We start from the raw sequence: 6,015 nt of genomic DNA on the forward strand, positions 1-6,015 counted from the left end.
GGCAGACAGGCAATACCTTGTACGGTTAACTCTTCTCAGCTTCATCTGCTTGTCAAACAACTAACTGAAAGTATGTGATCTTTCAGTAGGGTAGATATGATATAAGCAAAGATACCGAACAATTTCCTGCATTGCATAGTAATTTAGAAATGCAGTTTTGAGAGACTGAAAGGCCTGAAGGAAGATCATGTCAAGGAAACAAGGAACTTACCTGAGATAAAAATACTACTCATAAAATCCCATAACCTGGAAATGGCCAGTTTAACAATAAAGTTACTTTTCTAGGGGAGCCAGTGTCAAAAAGAAGACAACAAATATTGAAGCTCTGAACAACTTATTTTATCTACACAACTAGAGACTCCGAGAGGATGGACTTAATGGCAGTGTGCACTAACATTTCAAACATAGACATCAAGGTTTATATTCCAGCATAGCTCAAACATGAAAACAGGACTCAGTTTAAAGACTTCTGTCTTGGGTCACTGATGCAAACTGCCCAACACCCAAGACTCCTCAAGCATTGTTAGGGTTTCTGAGACAACTAGACTACATCTGTCTGTCAATGCTGTGCCCTTGGTCTCCAAAATTCCTCAGACAGTCCTGGGGTTAGACCTTTTGCTTACACATAGCAGGTTACCATTAAACCAGCATGGGTTTGTATCATTTGTGCCACAGCAGGCTGCAACGGAGCCTTGCACCCACCCACTCTCACTGGGCCTCCTTGCCAGCAGTCACCCCAACACCCACCAGCCTCACAAACCGGGGGGGGAGTGGATGGGTGAGACCCCACTAGATGGCACTACGACCCAGAATGATTTTAATTATTGCAGACGTTAAGTTCTTATTTTGGATCTCACTGACCTTCTTGTTTGCTTTCTGTTTACAGTATGCATGGTGCTCCATAAAGAGTCTGTTGTGGCCACTTATCCATGTGTTTGCTAAAATGTTTTTTACAGAAAAGTACCCATGCAGTATCAGCAGCTCCCCGACCTTTGACACTGCTCACATCAAAGCCTTCTTTTCCATTTTATTTCAGCTTCATCTTTGAAGCTAAACACACCAGGAAGAGGGGAGTGAGGGTGGTCAGTCAAATAATCACAAAATTTGCAAGTGAAAACTCCAAATGTGCTCTCTTATGAGAAGGCTTCATCTCATCCATTTAATGGGCAAGGAGTATCAAATATTGAATAGCGTCACTTGTGCATATTGACTGATCAGCATCCAGGCTAACCAGCTTGCAATAAGATAAATGAAAAACATTCCCATTAACTTTGCAGAGAGCTCTAATAGGCACTAAAAGTTAACTCTCGTATACCTGCTCATCAACTCATGTGTTGATGCTCCTTGAAGAACATCTGAAAGCCCACATTCCCAGTCTGATTTCCTGCTAGAATAGATGACTTTTCATTTGATTCCTGCATAACTGGGATGATATGACCCTTTCCCAAGCTCTAGCATGGGAAGCACTTTAGGAATTAATTTGCAAAAAAAATCCAAGAGATATAATAAGGTATATACAGTAATGGCTGTACCACATTTATTCCATAAATGGGCAAAGCACAGTGAAGATAGGAAAAAAACAAAAGAAATTTTGCCTGAGAATATGTTGGATGATGCTGTCAAGACTGTGCAAGCAAGGCCAAAACAATCATAAAGATACAGGGAGTATTTCTAATTTCTTGCAATCTGGAATTGCTGAAAGAGTATCAGCTTCATTTCCTTTTTCCAAAATTCTTGAGTCCACCATTGTGAAATGTGTCTGTTTGACAATGGCAGAGTCTGATGTAGTAAATAAATTTGGCAATTTGCGTGTCAGAAATACAGCTATTCCTGGCAGCCTTGAATCTCAAGTGCAGAGCTAATTTAACTTTTTCCATATAGTTTGGAAAAATGGCTATTCTGGCTCATTTATAATATGAACAGCTTTCATAAAGAGACCTACACAACCTATTTTGTATATTGTGTAGTCATTAAAGGTCTATTGACTTATTGCAAATGGTCACAGCATCACTTGTTATCTACATTTTTCCTCTCTTTTTCCTGTGTCTCGTTCTCATACGTACTGTGATGACAGTAAAGGGCATTGCCATGATGAAGTAATTCTTGGAATAACAAATACAGAGTATTTATTAATCCAAAAATGAAGGACAAATTAGAAAACACAAGCTAATAAGAAGCAGTTTCCCAATATGGGAGCCAAGTGTCATTGTTGTGCCTGTCAATCCGTACTTGGAGTTTGGAGTTTCTTCTGCGTGTGGTGTGTTATGGGCTAGACAAAATTAATAAATGGGGATGGGCTGATTTTGAGGAGAGAACCAGTGGGGATCCCAGAGGTCTTTGCTTTTGTGATCAGATTAGCAGAACTCAAAGGTAAGTGAGATAGAGCAGAATTTCCTTTGCTGATGAACCACAGAACATGTGCTGGCCAACTAAATGTGCGTAGCCATTTTCAAAACAAGGATATTTACACATGAAGACATTTACCCGTGTCCATCTACTTGCAATACTCAACCTGTGTGTCCACTGCAACTGCTACCATACCAAAAACACAAATATGAGCAAGGAGCTGCACTTTTTAGCATACTTAAGCCTAAGCACTGCCAAAAGCAGCAGTAATAATCTTGGTTGGTGGTCATAGCCGCCTCAGTGTACTACAGTCAACAGAGCTCACATACGTATCTCCTGAAGGACAGCACACGTTCAGATGTATCATGGAAAACAACAAAAGAGTAAATTTTCAAACTAAATTAGTATTTTGCTAATCTAAGTTACTCAGGAAGATGGTCTGCAGTGAGATCACTTCATATGCCCTGAGGCATAGGAGAAACACATAGCTCTTGAACAGATGTAATAGAGGGCTGACTTGGTTATGAACTCGCTTATGGCACTGCCCAGATCTAATCATAAATGTCTCCAAGACAAGTGTGGTGTTCTTTAATTTTCCTTACCTAATGGCCATGTACCCTATCATTGTCTAATTTCTACAGCACTATGCCCTGGGAAGCAATGTCCTGCGTTTTTTTCTGTTCCCAATTCTACACACAGAGATTGGGAAGAAAAATTGGTACAGAAGAATTTGGCTGAAAATAACTGTGCTGATAACAGTGCATGTTCTGCCCTTTGAAATATACCTCAATAGAGGGAATTACCTGTTTTTAAAGCAGTTCTGTTTGTACACTCTGAGACTGAGGTAGTATTTAATACTTCATTGTGTTTGTCATGTTGAGGTGCCACAGAAGCCAAAGTTTCAGCCTGTACTGCAAACTCCTGGTTAGCTAGATCACAGTTCGATGGTGATAATATTTTGGTACCATTGCTACAGGGAACTCTTGTAGCATAAGCCAGCCAAGCTCCACCACCTTCTCAGCTGAGAACAGCAGAACTGAAAGTTTTGCAATGAACTGCTCTATAGAAAAACGCGGTAGAAAAACTGTGGAACAGAAATAATGGAGCTGCTAAGCAAATCTATATTCAGGCCAGATAGCACCCTGCACTTGATCCTGCTTTTAAAAAGGATTCATGATCCTTAATTGCATCAGGTGGGGAGTGCTGCCTGCTAACTGGGGCGGGGCCTCAAACTCTGGGGACTGTAAGCTCAATTTTTCTCCAACATTGGGACATTAGGCAACCTATCATTCATCCCTTGCATTCCTTTGCCCCAGCTTTAAAATGAGAAATCACAACTAGGAAGAAACAGAATATGGAATCATCTTATATTACAGTATAATTGCATTTCTGCAGTTCCATTCAACAGGGAATCTCACAGCAATACTGAGTCTCCTCTGAAGCCTGTGGTCCTGCTGGGTGGTTGTGTTTTGTTTTTTTTCTCCATGATCCATATCATCTTTCATCCTCCCTGTTCTTAGCTCTACTTATTGCATACTGCATTGTAAACATGTATTTTAATACGGCAAACACGCACATTCAGGGAAGATGTTTTTCAGCATAATGAGTTCCCTTAAACTTGTCCCATGCACTTTCCAGGATGACTATCACATTAGTCTATATGTTACTACTGCCTTGACAAACACCACTAAAGTTAGGAGACAGTGCAAGTTAAAAGATTGATAAATCCACACCACAAAACTTCAACCTGACCTTTCACCCTGGGGATCCAAATCTACTATTTTTCATAATGCCCCACCAATCTATGAAAACCCTGCTCTGTCTCTGCCTTGGACTGATGCTGAGATGAAAACCAACTACTAGCAACCTAAAATTTCTTAAAGACAGAATAAAATGGCAAGCCCTGTGTGGTTTGTGCAGAGTACAGGCAGGTAACTGTGTCAGGGAGCTTTTTTTTTTTTCTTTTTCTGTGGCTTGTATTTTGCGAGCAAAGAGCTTTTTATCCAGCTAGTCTTGAAAGCACAAGCAGTGCGTGGAATTCCTCCTGAGGATGTGAAGCCAAACTATAGCAGAAACTGGGGGAGGAGAGGTGTAGATTGTGAAAAAGCAAAAAAGAGCTGAGGGATATTCTAAGAATCAGCGCATACTTCAGCATGGTGAACTTTTCAAGAACACTGGCAGAAAAGAGGAAGGAAGGAGATATGAAAACACAGTTTGGCAGATAACTCAGTCCACACCCTCCTACACAACAGGGTCTTTTTGTAGAGGAGGTAATTTTCAGCTGTTACTGATACCAGCCTTAGCAGCTTGTCAGACAGGTTGCCAGTTATGTGAAGGCTGATAACAAGACAATTTCTTCTACAGAACATACAAAATTATATTTCCAAGCTTCTGGCAGGTTAGGGAAGGTCCTGCATGCAGCAGCAACTGCGTGCTGATAGCCCGCATGCTTCAACACACTCAGCATGCTCCTCTGTACAAACATGGTAGACAGCATCCCTCTTTTTTGGACAATGTCACTTAAAAAGCCACGTTAAAAACATTTTCACTATAGCTCATGCCGTCTACCTCTAGATTACAGCTGGCTGAACCAAAACAAGCAGAATTACAATCTAGGTTTACAAAATACTAAGGAGAAGTATGAGAGAGGAACTGTACTCAATGACAGCTGCTTTCTAAAAGGCTACAAGACATTAATTAGTTGCTGCTGCTCTCTGCAGTCTGCTTCTGCCTAGCTTGGGAGCATAGCGCTACAGATGAACAGCAGCAATAGGCCAGAATCATGCTCTACAGCAGGCCCCTACCTGCGATCTAGACAGAAGTAAGCCATGCTCCAGTCAACTTTCCTTTCCCTTTGATCAGCCTTATAAATGACAGTCGGAAAAAATAAGCAAGTCTAATAACATTGCTACAAACTGTTACTGAGATGTAGTAAGCAGTTAATAACAATTATAAATAATAATGTACTCAATTAAAACCAGTAGCCTCTCCAATCCCACCTTCCGCTCCTCAGCTGTCCATGGTGCACTCAGTTTAAGAGGTTATTCCTCAAGCACCTTCAGAAGAGAACATTAACTTATATCCTGTGCTCCTCTTTACCCCTCTCCATATATGTCCTGAACATAACATTACACTCTGGGGCTGTTTCTTCATGAATTTTAACTCCTCCCTGCTTCATGTGTTCTCCCAGTTCCAAGAGCTTTCAGCTTAAAAAAAAACCCTTCCTGACAAGTTGGGCGGTTTTTGTGGCAAGTGTCCATGGTCCCTCTGAGTTATTAACAGTCCCCCACACAGCCTCACTTCTCTTCCCCTCCCTCCAGTCCTCACAGTGGCCCATTATGTTACATCACACCGATCCAAAAACGGGAGTTGAGGGAGACACTCTGAAATAGGCTAGAAAAACTCTACTATGGTATGGCCCATAAGAGGACAGCTTTTTTAAGCATTTGTCTCTCTGCTAAATAATTTCTGAAGTTCCACATTTAAATTCCCTCTCTAAGTGCTGGAGTCTGCCCTGTGAAGAGCTCACTAAAACTGAGGTAATGAAGGATATGATCAGTTTTCTGAGGGTGCTGTGACCTAGAGGCAGGTCTGATTACATCATTTGTTTTGGGTTGAGTCTCAGGAGCTTTATAAAAAGCAGTCCTAAAAGGAAGGAGAGAGACAAGG

This window comes from Gymnogyps californianus, chromosome 11 (assembly GCF_018139145.2).
Source record: "Gymnogyps californianus isolate 813 chromosome 11, ASM1813914v2, whole genome shotgun sequence".
NCBI classification, from domain to species: Eukaryota; Metazoa; Chordata; class Aves; order Accipitriformes; family Cathartidae; genus Gymnogyps; species Gymnogyps californianus.